The 21,349-nt window shown below is 43.3% G+C and overlaps 1 long non-coding RNA gene across 2 annotated transcripts; it reads left to right on the forward strand.

Annotated features, from left to right (window-relative positions):
* The first annotated feature begins 1,513 nt into the window (after positions 1-1,513).
* LOC113918871 lies at positions 1,514-18,160 on the forward strand. 2 transcript variants are annotated; one of them, XR_003518705.2, is made up of 6 exons: positions 1,514-1,666; positions 14,896-14,921; positions 15,158-15,277; positions 16,020-16,206; positions 17,342-17,519; positions 18,101-18,160. It is a non-coding gene; the product is annotated as an uncharacterized LOC113918871 (long non-coding RNA). The 2 variants fall into 2 exon arrangements; XR_003518706.2 differs by having other exon boundaries at positions 16,072-16,206.
* Positions 18,161-21,349: the final 3,189 nt, after the last annotated feature.

Here is a 21,349-nt window from a genome sequence, read left to right on the forward strand (position 1 = left end):
CCAAAGGGAAAATGGAGAGGGGCGAGGGCCAAGTGGGGGTCAGCGGCCAGGTCACAGGCTCCTCGGATGTCCTCTGAGGGGCTGGCGCCACAGGGGAGGGCAGTGACTCCTGATTTAGGGTCATCCGTGGCCAGGAGGCAGTTGGGGGGTGTGCCCTCTCTCATGCAGTCATGTGGGCTTCCTATTGGTGGCCTCAGTCTTCAGCACAGTCTCTGGAAATGACTGTCGTCGTGCGGGAAGGGCCACGTGTTCTCTACGTTACCTGCCCTTCTTATTCTTTTTATTTCGGGTTTCCACCAAGTTTTGCTTAACCCCCACTCCCCTCTTATGGTGCAGCTTGACAAGGGTGTCATGGGCCAGAGGGGGCTCCACGGGAATAAGAGCCACCAGGAGGAGAGAGTTCGGAGTGGGGGGTGGCAGGGGAGCCGTGGAGGCCACACAGGGAGGGACTGGGGGCCCCTAGACACATCATCGGTGACAGATGCTCCCCAGAATGGTCCAGAATCCAGGCCGGAAGGTGGCGCCTGGCTCCTCAGGGGCCTGTCCCATGCCCACCATCCTTACTGCTGTCGCAGGGTCTCGGGGCATGGAAAACCCCTTTGCGGAGGTGACAGAGGGCGTCTCTCCCTTGTGACCGAAAAAGACAAGAACATTCAAATTAGTACTGGTTATTATTGTTGTGCACCCTTACCTGTGGTTTTGCTTTCCACGGCTTCAGCGAGCCGCGAGCCACTGCGGTCTGGAAGCCGGTGATCCTCAGATGCACCGTCGGGAGTAGCCACACGCTGTGTCACTCGCCTCCTGTCATCTCATCACAGAGGGACTCACTCACCTCCCGTCATCACAGGAAGAAGGCTGAGGACAGTGCAGGGAGCTATGTTGACAGAGAGAGAGAGAGACCACATTCACCTACCCTTTATTACAAAATACTGTTTTAATTGTTCTAGTTGATTACTAGGTATCGTTGTTAATTGCCTACTGTGCCTAAGTGAAAAATTAAACTTTATCGTAGGTATGTGTGTATAGGAGAAAGGATAGTATAGTTACGGTCAATACTGTCCGGGTCTCGGGCGTCTGCTAGGGGTCTGGGAATGAACCCCCTGTGGATGAGGGGGGTGTATTATTATATCAGATTATATTATATTACAGTCATTACATGTAAGTCTCTTGTTTAAAGCTCATCGGACCCATTTAATTAATTCTAGGGCTCAGGCAGATCAACCCATAATTATTTTTGTGTTCGCCCAAAAGGATTTTTGTTGCCGACAGCAAGCAACGTGGGTGTTTGTTATTTGGTGGCAGAGAGAGCCCGGTTAAAAGCCACGTCAGCTCTAGGAGCTGCTACTTTACTCAAATGTTATTCTCCAAGTCGTAGTGGGTCTTGCCTTTTGGTGCCCTCCTTATGTGGATTTGCCATTTTAAAGCTAATCAGAATTCCCTTGATGCTGTGCATTGTGAGGTCAGAGCTGAACGGACACTGAGGCCCCCCACCCCTCCTGACTCACTCCAGGTGACCCTGGGTGACAGCTGTGTGCTGAGACGGCGGGGGTTGGCGCCCTTGTAGGCTCTGAGGCAGGTGGCAGGGGCAGCTGGGCAAGTTCTGCCCAGGTCTTCAGACCCTGCTTGAAGCCCCTTGGTGAGGAGAGAAGGAAAGACTGGTTCTGAGGTAATGAGTTGGGATTTCTGTTGCCATCTATGATCTGTCGGATGCTCAAGGGGGTACAAGAACACACCCCTCCTAATGCACTTCTGGGTGTCTCTTAAGAAAATGCAAGGATTGCGGGTTCTGTGCCAATCTATGTGGCTAAAGGGTCATTGCTGTCGAGAGTGGTTAGAAGGGGGGGTGGAGGAGGGAAAGGTGGAGAACGGGAGGCAGGGTGCTGCCCAGGCCTGGGCTGTGGGTGGTGTGTCTGATTGTGATCCAAGGCGCTATCCTGGGCATCTGAGGTTGGTTCCCTCATCCTGAGCACCTGGCAAGTTGAGAGAAAAATAGGCAAAATAAAGTCAACACAGAGCGTTTCCATGTCCAATATCCAAACTGTTCCATATTTCTGGAAGTCCAGTAAGCCTAGGAGCCAGGACAGAGAAACGGGCATTTGGGTTCTACAATCAGAAAGAGGTTGCACATTTGGATGGACAGCCAGACACTGGGGGAAAAGCCTCTTAGTGCCTATGTTATCTGTTGTAAAACAAAAGTTTTCAGGCTTCTCATTGACACTGCAGGGGAGGGAGGAGCTGAAATATTTCTCTAGAACAAGGAACAGCAGGGGAACCTCACCAGTGCTAATGTGAGCGGAGCACGCCGTCGTGGGTGCTGCCTTGTGCATGCTCTGGAAGCAGGAGTGCTTGTAAGGAGACCTCCCCTCAGGCCCTCTAACCTGAGGTCTCCTGTCGACCTGTGGCTCATCACCTCCTTATCCTGTGCTCAGAGTGTTGGGAGAACCGAGCCTTCTTCCCAAAGACTCCTAGACTCATTGCCTTTGGAGAAAACGTCCTTAAGACGAGGATCTGGGGGTGTGGTGACCAGTGACAAAGCTGTGGGGAAGGGGACACTGTGAGGATTTAGTTCATCGGGACTGGCTTTTCATTTGTTTCCTTAACCAAAAGTATTAGCCGTTTATTGTTTCAAGGCAGTAATTCTGTGGGTAACCAATCATCCAATGCCTACTGCCATATGTCCTTGAGCCTCAGAAATTGTCAATGGTATTAAGATGGACCATTCATTTAGAAGAGCAATGTGGGAAGAATTAAAAGAAAAACCAAGAGACCAATGGACCCACTGACTGTAGGACTTGTTCTAATATCAGAATCGTTCAAATGTGAAAGGAATTAAGTGTGCTTTTTAGAATCGAGGTGAAAGTTCAGACACCAAAGTCTGATGTGGGGGTGCGGCTCCCCACACGTCCAAGAATGCTCCGGACACCACCCGGGGGTCCTACAGCTCAACTCAATTCTGATACTATCTACCTGGAAGTAGCATCAGGTCCCATGGGTTCAGGGCTCAGTCCCACAAGCCTGCCCCGCACCCCAGACACTAATGGTAGATCCAGGTGGTCATCTGCGCTTTTGACCAATCAGCTATAAATCAAAGGTTCCCATGACCCCCTCCTTGGGTTTCATTTATTTGCCAGAGTAGCTCATAGAACTCAGGAGACAGTTTACATACTAGATTACCTGTTTATTATAAAAGGGTAGAACTCAGGAACAGCCAGGTGGGAAAAAAATGTGTAGGGCAGGGTATGTGGGAAGGGGTGTAGCATCCAAGACCTCTCTCTTGGTGCACCATTCTCCCCAAATCTCCGCGGGCTCACCAGCCTGGACGCTATGTGAACCCTGTCCTTTTGGGTTCTTATGGAGGCTTCATTACAAAGGCATGACTGATGAAATCACTGGACATGGGTGATTGAACTCAGATCTCTAGCCCCTCTCCCCTCCCTAGAGCTGGGGGGTGGGGCTTGAAGTTCCAACCCTCTAATCACAGGTTGGTTTCCCTTACAACCAGTCCCCATGCTTAGGGGCTCTCCAAAGGTCACCTTGTTACCATAAACTCAGATGTGGGGGAAAAAGGTTCGTTATACAAAAGACAACCACTTCACCTTTACTCCCCCTGGAGCTGTTTCAGAACTAAAACAAAACTAAATATTATAACAAAAGATGCCCCTATGGTTCTTATATAGGAAATTCCAAGTTTTGGAACTATGTGCCAGGAACAGTGGACAAAGGCCAAATATTTATTTCTTATTATAAATCGCCATCTCACATTTGGTTAGTGGTATGAGCATTTATTTATCTGTTTCTCACTTTTCTATTGGGTTGCTCCTCTTTTTCTTATGGTTTCGTTTTTATTATCCTGAACTTATTATAAAATGTCTAATAAAAACAAAAAGGTATGAAAATTCCACAAATAAACTTACTGATTCACCAGACACTTAAAAATATCATTACTAATGCAATTGAAATCTGCATCTAATTTTTTAAAAAGATTTTATTTATTTGACAGAGAGCGAGAGAGAGAGAAAGAGAGAAAACACCAGTGGGGGGGAGGGGCAGAGAGAAAGGGAGAAGCAGACTCCCTACTGAGCAGGGAGCCTGTCAAGGGACCCTAGGATCATGACCTGAGCCGAAGGCAGACACTTAACCGACTGAGCCACCCAGGTGCCCCATCTCTTAATGATTTTTAAAGAGCCTTTTATATATTATAGTAACCACCCTGTGGCCATTTTATATATTGCAAATGTTTTACCATTTGTCCTTCATCTTTTAATTTGTCTATGATTTTTTTTTGACATGGACATTATATGTCTTCATGTCATTAGATGTCAATCATTTCCTTTATAGTTTTGGACTTTTCTGTCACGGTAAGAAAGACCTCTTCCCCTGAGGATAATGTAAGCACTCTCCAAAATTCTCCTCTACTTGTATGATATTGTTTGCAGTTAAATATTTCATCTATTTGGAATAGATGGTATGTGTTTATGTGTATGTTGAGGTAAAACTACAACTCTGTATTACCAAGAGAAATTGAGTATTGCTGTTAAACATCAAATTGGTCATGTGAAAATAGATTGCCCTAATTTACATTTCTGGTGTTACACATGAGGGTAATACCGCCCCCCCGTGATTTTTGAAGCTGTCTCTTTTTGAAAGCATCTTATCATACAAAAGTAGAATAGTGTAATGAACCCACCACCCGTGCCCATTACTCAGGTTCCACTACCATCAGCTTATTGATTCATCTCTGCTCCACCATATCGCACTCGAGATTGTGTGTCGACAGACAGATAGGCAGATAGGTCATTGGCATGGAATATAGACTCCAGAAATAGATCCACGCTTACACGGTCAATTGATTTTCCACAAAGGGGACAAGATAATTCAACAGGGGAAAAATAGTCTTTCTAACAAATGGTGCTGAAGCAACAAGATTTCCATATGGAAGAAATGAACTTCAGCCTCTATCTCACACCATGCAAAAAAAGTTAACTTGAAGTGGATCCTGGACCTGAATATAACGGCTAGAACTATTAAATCTGTAGATGAAAGTGTAGAAGTAAAAACTTCTAGGAAAAGAACTTTTACAACTCAGTGATGATAAGACAAACCACCCAGTTAAAAAGGGGGCGAGAGGGCGCCTGGGTGGCTCAGTCGTTAAGCGTCTGCCTTCGGCTCGGGTCATGATCCCAGGGTCCTGGGATCGAGTCCCACATCGGGCTCCCTGCTCAGCGGGAAGTCTGCTTCTCCCTCTACCCTTCCCCCCCTGCTCGTGATATCTCTCTCTCTCTCTCTCAAATAAATAAGTAAAATCTTTAAAAAATAAATAAATAAAATAAAAAGGGAGCAAGATACTTGGACATAGACTTCACAAAGGAAACAATATCAATGGCCAATAAGCTCCTAGGACAGCGTTCAATATTCATCAGTAATATGCAAATTAAAACCATAATGAGGTTCTCCTGCACCCCAGGAGAATGGCTGATGTGAAAGACTAGCAACGCTCAGTGTTGTAGAGGATGTGGTCAACACAACTGTCATACGTGGTCATGGGCACAAGCTTTGGGAAGATGTTTGGCCATCTCTTATCAAGTTAACCACTCACCTTCCCTGTGACCAAGCAATTCCACTTCTAGATATTTATCTATGAGAAGTAAAAACGTATGCCCTTTAAAACATATGTACAAGGACCTTCATAACCACTTTACTCCTATTAACCAAAAACTGAAAACAACCCAAATTTCCACCCATAGGAGAGTGGATGAAGAAACTGTGATGTAGTCATACAATGGAATACTACCTAGAAAACAACAAACTCCTGATAAATGAAACCGTATGCATCTTAAAAGCATTATGTTGAGTGAAACAAGCCAGACACAAAAGAGTGCACACTGGTTCTATATACAAAGTTTTAGATCAAGACAAACTATGCTGACGGAAGCCACAACAGCGCCTGTCTCTGGGGCTGGGGTAGGTGGGAAGATGAATCGGGAGGATATGAGTAAACGTTCCTTGGTGTTAGAAATGCTCTGTGTTATGATATGGGCTTGAGTCATGCACCTTTACCCATTTGTCAAAACTCACTGAATGGTATACTTGAGATCCGTGCATCCCACTTTATATAAATTTTACCTTAAAAAATAAGGGGTAAGGAAAAAATCTAACACATTAAAAAGAGAAAAAGGATGAAGGGTTAAATCTCAAATGTGTAATCCTTGGTAAGTACACATTTGAGATGCAAGGGGCACTAAAAAATGCTTTTCAAAAAGTGATACTTCCCACCCCACTGTTGTTGGTGTAATAATGACTTGATTTTTAAAAGTGATACCACTGAGTTACACAATAGTTAGGGGAGGAAGCAGGAATTGATTTAAGAAGAAATATAGGGCTATGAGTACATTTTGAGAAAGATTTGAGGTCAGAGGTCTACAGCAAACCATGTTACACTTGCTTTACTGAGTTCAGACGTAATAAAGTGGAAGGAGTCTTTTAAGTCATTTACGTTTATTATAGAATCATCATCTAACCCAACAAATATAAAACTAATCTATCTAAACTATTTTTTTTTTTTTTTTTACTATACACACTTTTCCTTGAGGTGGGGTTAGAAATCCACAGTACGTTAACTTTCAGATGGCTTCATGAAAATTAATAAAAGGAAACCTCATTTAGGATGGAGTCAGGAGGCTGTCAGGGGGGCTCTCACGCCATCCATTGCAGACCCAACAGGAAGAGAGGTGCCTTGCCCAGGGATACTACTTTGCCACCCCAGCGAGGGGAAGGAAGGTTTTCTCCTCCCCTGGCAAAAGCCCAGCCAATGAGAGACAGTCACAGCTCAGCCAATGAGAAGCCACTATACTTCAAACTCCCAGTTTGCTCCTATGGACCTTTTTGCTGATAACAGCTGTTTCCTCTATACAAGAGTGGTTCTCTCCTTTATTCATTGGACTTGCCTATAGTTTTGCCATGGCTTGCTTGTCCCAGATTGTACTTCTTGGCTAATCCCAAATAAACCCATTTTTGCTGGTAAAATCACTAGCAGTTTTATTTTTAAGGTTAATGGGTGTTATATAGATGCTCTCTTTCCAGGATGGCTATGTATCAGATTGGCTACTGTGGGGATCCTGTCTGAGGACTCTGCAGAGAGAGAGAGAGAGAGAGCGTGCGCTGGAGAGAGATCCAGGGCTTCTGGCCAAAGACAAAGCCTACAAACATGGAGAGAGCAGGGGATCACAGCATTCTTGCCTGGGGCAAGCGTTGGGGAGCTCTGAAGGCACAGAGATCTCAAACTCAGTCACCCCTGATCCACTGGTCTTAAACACGATCAGTGCGCATTCTGGCCCTGCTCTCCCCACCCATCTAGTTATAGGTTTAAGTATATGCCAATTAGGCATTCCTAAGGGCTCGCGTCCTGAGAGATGTGACAACTTTCTCTGGAAGTAGGCACCTCCTGCAGGTTGGTACCCATTAGATGCTGTGGACAGAAATAACGCTTAGTCTCGATTCAGACTCAGGAGCTGCACACCTGGGTTGAAATCTTGGTATTATTATTATTATTATTAATGATTATTATTATTATTTCACAATTGAACTGAGCAAAGATACCTCAGTCATTGAAGACTCACCCTGAGAGGGGCACCTGGGGGAAAAACTCTGGGCTGTTCGTTGCCAAAGATGCTGGAGGAAAAGGATCTAAAAGGAAAAACAGTGCCCTCTGGCTGTGAGGGTGGGTGGTGCTCCTGCGGGAAGGTGCCCTAGGAAACCAGGAGGGGCCTCTCATGCTGGGGTTTGCAATTTTCATGGTCCTCTGGGTGGCACGTTCTACCTCGTTTGCATTTCAGAGAGACAGGAGACACAGAATTGGTTTGGGCCTCAGCAAAATCCAGGCCCACCATTTCTTGAGCCATTATGACACAGAGACTCCCCATTCAAGAAGCACATTTTTTTTTTTTTTTTTTTTAAGGAGGCTCCACGCCCCATGTGGGGCTTGAACTCACAACTCTGAGATCATGCTCTACCTCCTGAGCCAGCCAGGTGCCCTCAAGCAGCACACTGAATTACAAAGGTGGAGGTTGGAGCAAGGCAGGGAAAGAGGGGGCCTCTCCTGTCAAAAGCTAAGGAGGCTGTGCTCTGTCCTTGGACATACCATTGTTATGATCTGATCTAATATCACCTGGTTCCTACACTTTATCTCATTAACCTTCAAAACAGTCCAGAAAGAGAAATATGATTATTTCCATTTTGCAAATGAGGAGCCCAGAGTGGTCAAGTGGCTTCTCCGGACCACACAGCCACAGCGGAGGGCCAAGGCGTGTGTCCTGGGTGGCCCTGCCCATCCCCTCTGTTCTGGAGTGCAGGGGGGTGGCTGACCTGACAAGGCCAGTGATGTTGTGGGAGCTTCCCAAACTACTCCAGTGTGAACATCTTCCAGATGGATTCTCCACAGGGCAACGAGGCAAGAAATTTATGGCGCGACCTGATTAATGGGCCAGGCAGTTAAGAGTTCTTTGCCAAGCTATGAGCATAATTTAAAGGAACCAAGGCAGGAGGAAAGGCCCCATAACTCACATCCTTAAAGGGTTCTTAGAACAAGAGACACGTTGGATCATTCAAAACATCTCCCTTCCTCGTGCCAAAAAAAGACCGGCGTGTTTCTGGGTGTTTTGGTCAAAGAACAAGGAATCTGGATGAATATACATAGCAGAAGAGGGAGGGAAAAATACTTGCAGGTCGTAAATTTCCGGCTGATGTTTTCTTTGTTGTTTTCTGACAGGTTGGTATTTATTTAACCACGTTCTTGCTCTTCATGCCTCTCCTCCCACCTTATAAATGCCATCCTCTTTAGCGGTGTCATTTTTCATTGTATGGACTTGAACTGTTGCCAGGAAAGCAGCTTCGGGGATCATAGACATGGTGCCATAGAAAACAATGGAAGGAGTCCCAGAATGGGAGTAGAAGATGGAATTTGAATCCCGACCCTTGTACTGCAGGTTCTGTGATTTTAGGAATGTCACTGAAGGGGAGCAGAAAGTGCCCCCCTCCCCCAAAATGTACCTCTTTGGCACAGGGATTGTTTTTGGCTGGTTGTTTTTGAGAAGCAGCCGACTTGGGAGGAGCTCTGAAAACCAAGTAGAAGTTAACCTTTTATAAGAGACATTTGCATGTTTGCAGGAAATCTCCATGTGTAAGGTGTCTCACTCCCGGTACCAGGAAGTGGGGGAGGGCTAAATCTCCAGAAACTGTTCAATCAGTGGAGTTGGCAGGGACTTAAATCTGCATAACAACCTAACCCAGTTCACTGTGCTTTTCCTGGTCACCCCCCATAAATGATCCCCCCCACACCCCCCCCCACCCCCCGCAGCATCTTTTTCTTCAGCTGAAGATGGAATTTTCAGTTTCCAGACTTCAGTATTCAGACCCAGTTTTCCTGGGTCTCTCCCATGGAACCAGGAGGTATACATGTTATTAAACTTTTGTTTGTTTCCTGTTACTCAGCCTTCTATCAACCTAATTATTAGACCAGCCGAAAAACCTAGATGGGAAGGAGGGAAACCTTTTCCATCCCTACAGTTCTGGTGGCCCAGATGGGATTCTCAAACTGGCAGGGCAGCTGCGGTTGGGACACCCTGGGGCCTCTGACAAAAAGCCAGCAGACGGTAAGGACTCTCACCTTGTGAGTCTTCCAGCCCTCTGCCCGAAGGGTGCAGTGGAAGTGAGCATGGTGAGAGCACTTTTTCTAAATTTAGATTAGCAGGGGAAAATATTTGGGCAACTAGTTCCCAGGGTCTAGCAACTCTGCTAAAAAAAAAAAAGTCTTATTTATTGATCCTGTTCCTTACACAAACAGTCACTGTTTTTGTCTCTGTCTGTTGTGTCATTTGTCATGAGGAGGAAAACCATAGGGCAGAACGTAGGCTCGGGCCCTACCATGGCCTGCTGTTTGAGCCAGCCTCACAGAATGACAGGTTCATGGTCCTCACCAGACCCATGTCTGTTTAGACAAACTCTGCTGTGGATTAATGTGCACGAGAGGTAAATGCTGTTGCTAAGGGACATCTTAGGAGCCAAGCTACGAGATTGGTGGGCACAGGTCAAGCACTTAAGAGCTGCTGGAGCCTGTACCACCTAACTCTAAGACTCTCATGTTAGGATAATTTGGTCATTGAATGGGTTAGACTGACACTAGGTCATCCACCAATCTCAAGAAAATTTCTGTGCAAAGAGGTACTCCATTGAACACCACCCAGTCCTCAACCCAGAGGCACATCCCTCTGAGCTTTTAGTTTGACTCCAAGAGACCTAAGCCGTAGCTAATGCTGTTAACGTGTATATAAGAGAAGCCGGATGAGGTTTCCCTTTTGTCTTGTTCTATGTCTTGGGATCTTGGCTTTGTGACCAGTGATAATGTTCTCTCTGGTCTCTGCCGGCCAGGGGATGCATTTGGCGGATGGTCGACTCGACTGGATCTGAAAAGAGGAGGGGCATGGGAACCCCTGATTTTAGCCAAGTAACAACTTGGACTGGTGGCTGGTGTCAGTTCTCTTTATCTGACTATATCAGCTCTCGGGGGAGTTTGTCTTAAGGGGTCTTGTCTGTAAGAGGCCATTGTTTCAACCTTTGCTGAGTGCTGGAAAAGTCCCACTTCGGTCGTGCTTGCCTGGTGTCACAGGTTAGTGGGTCTGTGATTGGAGACCTCTCACCTTCTCATGGGACACCAGAGACACTGTTTGCACTCACCGTTCTTACTGCCTGTGACATCTTTGCTTTCTGAGGCTGACGCTGAGATCTTACTCACTGTCTGGATCTTGTGAGGGCTGCATCTTTTGCCCTCTCCTTTGGGCTGCCTCCTGCATCCGTGGTTGAGCGGTTAAAAGGCTCATTGGTTTCAGGTGCTATCAAGATTAATAGATAATCCTACTTAAAAAAAAGGATGATCCTACTTGTCGAAGACCAGATGACGAATCTTTATTGGACAAACTTCTATATTTGAAAAAATTTTTTAGAGAACTCTTATCCTAAACAATTGTTTTGTTGGTACCTATGGAAAGACCAAACTAAAAGTGGACACAAAGAAGTAGAGCAGCTGCCTTAGGGACTCCCTTAAAAAGATGGAAGAACAGAAATGAGACTTAGAATAAAAATTAGCATCCACATCTCATGTAAATCCCCTTCTCCTCCTTCCTATACACCCCCTTTATTCCCAAATCCCTCTCCTTGACCCACCAGAAGATCTCTTGATTCTCTGAGCCCCTGGTCTAAACCCCCTCTCAAATCCAGCCCTATCACCTCAGCAAATTCCCTTATATCCCAAGACTCCTATAACTTCCCCAGAAAATCCATAAACACCCAGCTGCCTGTTTTAATCTCCCTTTCCTCATAAGATTTATAGAAAGCAGGGCCTCTCTCCAGGCTCAAGTTATACCGATACTCATGTAAATACTAAACTCCAGGAAGTGACTTTAGCAGAAGCACTCAAGAAGGGTGGTAGGGCTCGCTTTGCTGTTACAATTCCTCCTACTTCCCAGGGGTCTGTAATCAGGCTCTGCCAGCTTCAGGTCTTCCCATACAGTGTTCTTGATGGATGTATCTGGACCCCCACCACCAAGACTTCATGTCATATGGACAGCAACAGATCTCCTAAATTATAAAGCCTTTTACCTCTACTTTCAGAGAGGAGTTGGAAACAGTAGTGGCCATTCACCACCCCATTCACTGGGACCTGGAGTGGCTGCTAAGGGTTGCTCTTTCCTCCCATGATTAAACTATGGTAATCTGGCAAACCCGATGGCCCCCTGGGGAACACCTCCGGCTCCGAGGATACTGATGGCCAGATCCTCTCAGGTCCTCCTACAAATGACCTGGAAATGGCTCAGCAGGATGCTCATATTCAAGGCTTGATAGGAGCAATATTAGAGGCTTTCCCCCTAAAATAAATTGGTCTAATGTTGAATTATGCACTCAGAAAGAAGGAGAGCATCTGAAAACCTTTGTTAAACACTCTATACAGGCTTTTTCAAGACAACGCATTAAACCCTGAATTTCTAGAACATAAAAAAAAAACTTTTAATTTCTATCTTAGCTGGAAATCTCCCTGAGATAAAGAAACAAAAGAAATGTAGTTGGATGGGCATATCGCTCTTTTGATATCATTCAGGCTACCACTCCATTTTGAGGGGAACTGGAAGCAACTGCTTTGTCTTGCAAATATCTACAAAACCTGAAATGTGGCTCTAGAAGCAATTCAACCCCCCCCATCTTTACCAATCCCCAGACCTCACATATTCATCTCACAATGTTCATAGACACTGACTGGGACATTGGAAACAGAATTGTCCTGCACTTAAGAAAAAGAAGGAAAAATTTTAAATTATCCTAGACCTCTGATTATATGCAAATACACCCCCAAAACTCCAAATGTTGGAGAAAACTTGGATACTCTTTCTGTGCCTTTGTGATGTAGACTTTTTTTGGGGGGGGAGGAGTCATTTTATTTTATTTTTTTAGATTTTATTTATTTATTTTAGAGAGAGAGTATATGTGTGCACACACACACATGCACGAGCAGATGGAGGAGCAGAGGGAGAGGGAGAGAGAATCTCAAGCAGACTCCATGCTGAGCATGGAGCCCAATGAGGGGCTGGGTCCCACTATCACAAGATCACAACCTGAGCAGAAACCAAGAGTTGGCAGTTTAACCAACTGAGCCACCCATGTCTCTGTGATGTAGACTTTCTATCCCCATCTTGTCTAGGACCGAAAGAGCCACTCTTTGAAATTCAAACTTTAGTGAGATGTTTCTCACCAGAAGAAAGAGAGAAAAAGGGAGATATTTGGAAATTGGGCTAATGAAAAATCTTAGATGTCTTCTCCAGAAGTATTAGTAGAGAAAGCATTAGCCATCGCAACAGGTAACCTTAATTTATTCCATCTGCCAGAAACACAGTTTGGATCCAACTGCTCTTTCATAAATGAGTGAGTTTTGCATTATACCCATTTCATGGTTAAAATTTTAAAACAAAAGCTGTAAAATTTGTGTCTATATGTTCATGTGCATCTACATATCTATGTTACGGGTGTGTGACATTTTTCTACCTCTGAATGGTATTGCCAAAATTCATTTGTAAAGAGTTCTATTTAATTGGCTTTGAAACAAACAAGCACTTATATAAATTAAGGATTGGGCATTCTAAAACTCTCAGAAATATAGAAACCAAGCCAAATATTTTTCAAGTTCATGTGATGTGGGATAATCTTCGGTAAATGGAAGCTAGTTGAAGTTTGTTAGTTTAATTAAAATAATTGTGTCTTTGTGAAGACATTAAATGTAATGCAGATAAACAACTGCCTGTGTTGACTAATCAAATTCATGTTATCTCTTTCAAAACTTATCAGCAAGAAGAATAATTTGGGATGATGGCTGACTTTGTCTAATATCTTGTGAGGTTTTTGTGAGTAATCTAAGTGTCATCATTGGGAGCGAATGAGTTAGAGAGCTATAAGTGGGAAAAGAGTTTTTAGGTGAACTTTTTAACAATAATTATATTTTATGGTATGTGTACTTAAAAATAATTTCAATTCTCTTTGGTAACTTGGAACTTTAAAGTTGTGCTGAGTTAAGTTAAATGATGAGAAATTCATTGAATATCTAGACCATTTACTGAACATAAGTTTATCTATTTTTGGCTTCTTATTACAGAGGCACTGAAGATATTTGTGTCTGTTAGTAAACATGTCTTGTGCCACCCTGAAAGATTGTACTATTTTTTTAAAAGGCATATGCTTCTAGAAATTATGAAGTGTATTCATAAATTTGCCAATCTAAAAAATGTGGGTGTAACAGGCTGTTCACAACTGCTTACTTCTTAGTTTTGCTAGAAATGAAAGTTTCTAAGGGTTAAGAATTCTAACATATGTAATTAAAGCTACTAGAGGTAATAAGGAAAACAACTCTGTATGCAAGGAAAGTAAGATGTGTTTTTGGATAAGAAAATGTATGAGATATGAAGATGAACTTTTGTTAAAGGGAAAAGAAAGTAAAATTGTCCTAAAGTAAAACTAGTATAGAAAGTTAGGGAAAGAAAGAGAATTTTACTTTGTGTGGTCAAATTGGCTAAAATGTAATGAGTTTATGATAAGGACTATAAAATTAAGCTTTAAAATCTGTAGTGTATTTATGTAAAGCTAAAACTTGATTTTCTTTCATTGACTAAAAGGACAAATTTTCATGGACCATTGATCTCCTCCTCATAAGAGATTGTTTTTCTTTACCTTTTAAGTAATCTGCCTAAAAAGCAAAGATTTTGTGTTTTAACAGAATGATTTCCTGTGCTCCTTACCATCCGGTCTTTGATTGCTTAAGAAAACTGGGTCTTCTCAATATTAAGAGCTATGTTTTGCTCACAGCTATATAACTTTCTGTATTTGCCTTTGAAATCTTTTATTATCACTTGGGTAAAACAGATAATTATGTATTGTTTCATAATGGTCTGTGATGTTTGTGTGGATATATGTTATTCACATTGGTGTTCCAGAAATTTTATAAAATTCCTAGAATTCTGGTATGTCCCAGTACAATGTTATCACTTGTAATTCTATTATTAATTTGAAATGTTTTATGTTATAGAAATAAGCAAATTTCTTTGTCAATTGTATTATAATGAACTCTCATCAAATCTTTAACTGTGGCCATTTAAAAATCTTTTGCCATTTACAGTAATTGTTTTACTGTGATGGTTTTGCAAAAGTGCTTCCTCTTTAGTGAGACTCATGGAAAGAACTCTTGAATGCAGGTATCTGATAATTTTAAGATCATACCATTGATTTAGCTGCCTATGTCTTAGAGCAACTTGCTTAAATATACCTTTGTGTACAAAGATGAAACATTTATCTTTTTCTCCCTACCAGATCGCTCCAGAAATCAGAAACTCTCAGTGAGTATTCTTATTTTTATGGCAATATAATTATTTGCATAAGTTCAATAAGAACCTGTTCTCCTTGTAACAGGACACAACTGGAAATTGGTTATATTACCAAGGCTTTGACTAGATTGTCATATTTGAGAGAGATGTACATACTCGGATATGAACAGACAGCCTTAAGGAACTAAAGTTGACTTTATGGAGCCAATAAAGTCCCTTGGAAAAACAGCCTTGTACCTTGCTTACAGGCTTCCCAGCAGTTTTGCCAGGTGCTTAAGGAAGGTCACTTCATGGCAAGTGCAGAAACCTCAGGATATTTTGGGATCCTTAAGAAGAGAGGAATTCACCCAAATCTATAGGTATTGCAGGTGAGTCTGGCAAATCCTTGGTTTGTCTTCCTGGTCTTGAGAGGCTTTTAAAAGTCCCATTTGAGGTTCCTTATGAAAAGTTCCAGTGAAGCAGATTAAGAGTCTATATGGTTGTTATTCTTACTGGACTTATATAAATAACCAGGTCAAGTTTATTGAGACTAGACTAATTTTGCAAACAAATATATTTTACTGTAATGATCTTTGGTAGAAATGGGTTAATTTTAGAGAGAAAAATAATGTTTCAATACGAACTATTAATACAACTGGTGGATATTAAATTCCAATTCTGTTCATTGACTTTGAGGTTTTGTTATTTACCTGTAAACTGGACTGGATCCTGAATTCTTCCAGTTTCCTCAAATATCTGGCCACAAATCTCCAAACTAACATTTCCAACTTTCTCCCACCTTTTGACTTGGAATCGCTAAGAACAAAATTTTGCCCAAAAAGTCCCGCAAACTGAATATAAACGACTTGCTATAAACTTCAGAGAAATCAACACAACAGGTCATGTTAGACAATCGTCATGCCTCTTGAAGATCAGAACAATCACCAGAGACATTCAAACTGCAAACCCTTCTGGAAGAAGACCTGTCAGATTGCTACCACCTGCTCTCACTATCTGAAGATGCTTCTAGCCTGACATCTAGAAATGTTCTTGACTGGCTGCCCCCGGGCTCAAAAACTGATTTATAATTTGTTCCAATCACTAACCTTTGTTTTTCTTTTGTTTCCATAGAAATGCCATATTAAATACCTGATTTCTCCTAACTTTGGGAACTCACCTTTAGGACGGCCTCCTGGAATGAGACACAGCTGTTTACCTGAACTGACCTGTTCCCAGGACTGAGTGGCTGGTTCAGTGAGATAGGGAGTAATCTATCAACTCAGCTTCTGGACTGTGAAAATTCTTCAAAGTTTCAAAGGTGGGACTGAAGGAGAGCAAAATATGCACCCCCCCCCCCCACAATGTGCCTCTTTGGCACAGGGAGTGTTTTAGGCTGGTTATTTTTGACAAGCAGCCAACTTGGGAGGAGCTCTGAAAACCAAGTAGAAGTTACCCTTCTATAAGAAACATTTGCATGTTTGCAGGAAATCTCCATGTGTAAGGTGTCTCCCTCCAGGTACCAGGATGAGGGGGAGGGCTAAATCTCCAGAAACTGTTCAATCAGTGGAGTTGGCAGGGACTTAAATCTGCATAACAGCCTAAGCCAGTTCACTGTGCTTTTCCTGGCCACCCTCCATAATTGACTCCCCCCACCAACCCAGCATCTTTTGTCTTTAGCTGAAGATGGAATTTAAAGTGATGGCTTGGGTCATTTATGAGAGTTACTTGGTTTTCCTGGGTCTCTCCCATGTAACTAGGAGGTATACATGTTATTAAACTTTATTTGATTTTCTCCTATTAATATCTCCTGTCTTATATCAGTTTACTTATTAGACCAGCCAAGAGCCTAGAAGGGAAGGAGGGAAAAGTTCTCGCCCTCTACATGACTGACTTCATCTCTCTGGGCCCGTTTCCTCTTCTGTAAAATAAAGAGCTTGGGCTGATTATCTGCTGATTTGAGTGTTCTGTGAGTTTCTTGCAATCATGTCAACCATTATATTATCATTATTCAGCATCTGGAAGTAATGCTCCCTCTGCTAAACCCCCAGAGCATTTTATCTATGTGTTAAAAATCGGCATTTGTCACTTTGTGTCTCAAGTTCCAGTTATTTATGAACATTTCTTTCTTTTTTTTTTTTCTCAACTGGACTAAGTACTCTTGGCAGGGCATCTTTTTCATCCTTGTACCCCCCCAGCCCCAGCATAGCACCTGGCACACGGCTTTCAGCCAATACACTCAAGTGTGGATGAAAAATGAATGAGTGAAGATGGCCACTATTCACTATTTGTCCTCAGGCAAGATGACTTGATTTAGAGTTTTTCTTATAAAAAGTACATTCTTTCTACTTGATATAATTTAATATATGTGTTCCAAAATGCAGAGTTAGAAATAAATCTCATTTTTTAAAGATGCTTTTATTTTAGAAGAATCTGATTGAACTGTTCCCCTACAGAGTCTCTTCCATACCAGACTTTAAATCAAAGCAACATGTTGTTCAAGTTTTCTGGAAGATACTGCTCTACAAATATTATCTGGGCTCTCTCTCTGCCCCAAGTTGATGGATTATCATTCAGCAACAATTCCCCTCTCACTGTGGACACAATGTACCCATTGATGTTGGGTGCAACCAGGTAGGCTGGCTTTGGCCAAAGGAATGTTAGCCAATGTGATGCAAGCAAAGGCCTTAAATGTGCCTGTGTGGTTTTTCATGCCTCTTGTCCTCCTGCTACTTATCATGCAAAGAACACAGGGAAGACACCACATCCCAAGCTGCAGCCTGGATCAGCCACAGCACAACAAACCTGCAACACCATGATAAAACTCAATGAAAAGATACTGGGTGTTGAGGTTGTTTGTTATGGGGTGTTATTGTAGCAATAGGTGGCCATTATTTCCAATTTCTAATTTTATCCTTGTATAGATCTACTTTCCTCAACGATTCATTATGAATGTCTTCGTGATTTTGGAATAGAGATAGATGCCCTGCTTGGACATTTATTTATTTATTTATTTTGTAGTGACAGGTTGGTCAAGCAGGTGACTTCTGGAGACATAAGCCCGCATTTTGAGAACTGAGCTGAGTATCTCTGATTCCCTATGGTTGTGTCCATATTTAACTTGTTGTTCTTTATGTTTTTAACTAATTTGGAACATAGTCTCTGGAAACATTACATGAATCACTAACTTTTCTTTCTTTCTTTTTTTTTTAAAGATTTTATTTATTCATTCGAGACACAGAGATACAAAGAGAGAGAAAGAGCGTGAGCAGGGGGAGAGGCAGAGGGAGAAGCAGGCTCCCTGCTGAGCCAGGAGCCAGATCCCAGGACTCTGGGATCATGACCCGAGACGAAGGAAGACGCTTAACCATCTGAGCCACCCAGGCGCCCCTCACTAACTTTTCTTTAAAAATTAACACATATATCCTATGTCATATTTTATGGACTCAGAAGTTCCAAATCACTGTTCCCTATTTAAACTAATGGCTGAAATACTTTTTATAGGATTAAAAAATTTCAAAAATAAGCTTGGGTTAAAAGAAGGGCATTCATATATTTTTTAATGAGGTAAAATTTATATAACATAGAACCAACTATTTTAAAGAAGGCCTCTAGTTTTAATTTACTCTAATAAGTGGCTGGCTGCTTTATGCATATTAAATGTCAGGGTAAACCACAATTTGGGGTACATATTAGAGTCAGAGGGGGAGGGAAAAAGAAAATGCCAAGAGGATTTTGAGAAGGAGAGAAGACTGGACCAAGAGCGAGGACTGAAAAAGAAAGACACTCCCACATGGTTATTCTGTGGCTGATCTGCTCACCACCCTGTGCTCAATGGGCCATGTCGGGTCTAATCAGGGCTCTATTCTCTGGGTGGCTGGGGGTGCTGATGCACCTCAGCATCCATCAGTTAAATCAGTTTCTAATTGCATATAATCTTGGAACTAGGGGAGGAAAAAATGAACTAACAAACATCATTTGTTTTCATTTCTGCTCTTTTTGCCTTTGCATTTTCAAGTGGGAAGTTAAGATATTGAAAGTCCTTGACTTTAACTCAGGTCTAAAACTTCTTATCTCTTCGCTCAGGTTTGGGGCATTTTCCTAATTTGTGAGATTTGAGTCTATTTGACTGGAATGGCTTATAATCCTCCTCCCATATCGCCAGGGGCCCTTCTCCCTGCAGGCTTGCCGTGGGCTTGATCCCTGATTCAGTAACCCTCAGCGTGAGTTTATGGCAGGGGCCTGGGGATTCTGGGGGCCCCTCAGACCCTTTCAGTGGTTCTGCAAAGTCAAGGTATTTTTCATGATAATTCAACCATGTTATAAGCTTTTGTTCACATGAGTGTAATGTGGGGTTTTCCAGAGGCTCCATGATGTGTGACATCATAATAGTTTAAATGCAGAAGCAGACATGAGACTCTAGCTGACTTCTGTTCAGCCAGACATTGAAGAGATTTGCAAAAATTTAAAATCATGCCATCCTTGCAATTTTTTCTTTTGGAAAATAGTTATTTTTCATAAAAGTAAGTTATTTACATTAACATGTAATGGGTTTACTCTTTTAAAGATTTCTCAGTTCTAATGTGGTGAATATTGATAGCTATCTCCCACGTAAACATAAGCTCTTTGGAGTCCCGAATGGGGTGCTAAGACCTAAAAGCCTGAGGACAGCTGCTCTAGGGTCAGTGTGTCTACACTTTCCCACTACACAGCTGTGCTCAGCCTGGTGGAAAGAGAAAGAGAAGACTGCCGAAGGGGCCCTTGGGTGTTTGGCCTCTGCTCTGGGTAACGGCCTGAGCAGGTCTGCACTGTGGGATTGCCCCATCGTGGGTCTGCTCTTGGGGGCACTGAGCCTTTCCAGGGCTGGGTCTTGCAGACCACCTGCTCCAGATCCTCTCTGCAGATCTTTCCAGGTCACCAGCCCCAGCAGCACCCTGAGGCCTGCAGGAGGTAGCATTTGCACTGAGAGAATGAACACAGAATGGACAACGGACAGACGGTATATATAAACATAGAGCCTCTGCAGCAACCAGCCCCAAACAGCCAGGACTAGGTCAATGACTGCTAGCTTACCTGAATTTTGCCTCTACTTCTAACTCAACCAACATGAACAAGCTAAATATGCACTCATGACCAATCACATAGGATGTTCTGCTTCTAGTTAGCTTCCCCATGCCCACAGCTTCTCATCAGGGCCCACATAGAGCCTTCTCTCTTGTGCACTATAAAACTCTCCCCCTCCCTGCTTTGCTTGGTTTTGAGTCTCTGCCAGAGCAAGTGTTATGGGTTGTGTCCCCCAGACACTCATATGTTGACCTCCTAATCCTCAGCATCTCAGAATATGACCTTATTTAGAAATAAAATCACTGCAGATGTAATAGTTAAGATGAGGTCATCCTGGAGTAGAGTGGGTCCTTCATCCAGTATGACTACGATCCTTATAAAAGGGGAACATTTGGACACAGATGTGCGCACAGGGAGAACACCATGTGGACCTGAAGACGGAGGCCTGGGTGAGGCATTTACAAGTCAAGGAACGCCAAAGAGTGCCAGCAAGCCCCCAGAAGCTAGGGCAGAGGCCTGGAACAGGTAGATTCTCCCTAGCACCTTCAGAGGGAGCGTGGCTCTTCAGATACCATGCCTGCAGCTTTCTGCCCTCTAGAACTGCGAGAGTGTCCATTTCATCTAAGGCACTCGGTTTGCGGGACTTTATTACAAGAGACCTAGCAACGAACAGAGCCGGGGACGGTGGCTGATTCCCTAGCTACAGCACACTCTGAATAAATAAGAGACTTTGCTTGCTCTCACTGGGGGGTCTTCATCCATTTCCACAGTACCCACAGGCTTGTGGTGGAAAGGGCAGACCTTCAGACAGAGTTAGCAGGATCCCAGGCAGCCAGGCTTTGGGTCACAAGCCAGAGAGTGGAAGACTGCTGGAAGCTTTTGCTCAGGTTGCAGGTTTTGGGGCTTTGATCCGGCTGCGTGATGTCCTGACATAATCTGATAGGCTCGGGACTGACCTTCAGGTCGGCCCCAGTGCTGCTCTGCTGTCCCTCCCCTGGGGGGCTTGTTGCCAGAGGACCTCCCTGGGCCTGGCTCCGGGGGGGTGGTGGGCAGACCCCAGAGCTCCTGTCTCTTGCAGGGCCTGACAGGAAACAAGTTATTTTGAGACCAGCACAGGCTGTACAGATAACAGTAATAGTATTTTATTGCTGAAGTAGTGTGAGAAATGTTGGGGTGGGGAACAAGAATGGAGATGAGTTTAAAAATAGAAGGCTGTAATTAGCCAGGCATGGATCTGTTCTGGAAGGCAGCAATTACTACGGCAACCACACATCCCAGATTTTCCAGGACGGTCTCCATTCCACGGAATCTGATTCTTTTCAGTAAAGGTGATCTGTTAAACATCTAAGTGCAATTTAACGTTAGGGAATTATATGACATTACACATGAATTAATTAATC

Source organism: Zalophus californianus, chromosome 1, assembly GCF_009762305.2.
Source record: "Zalophus californianus isolate mZalCal1 chromosome 1, mZalCal1.pri.v2, whole genome shotgun sequence".
NCBI lineage: Eukaryota > Metazoa > Chordata > Mammalia > Carnivora > Otariidae > Zalophus > Zalophus californianus.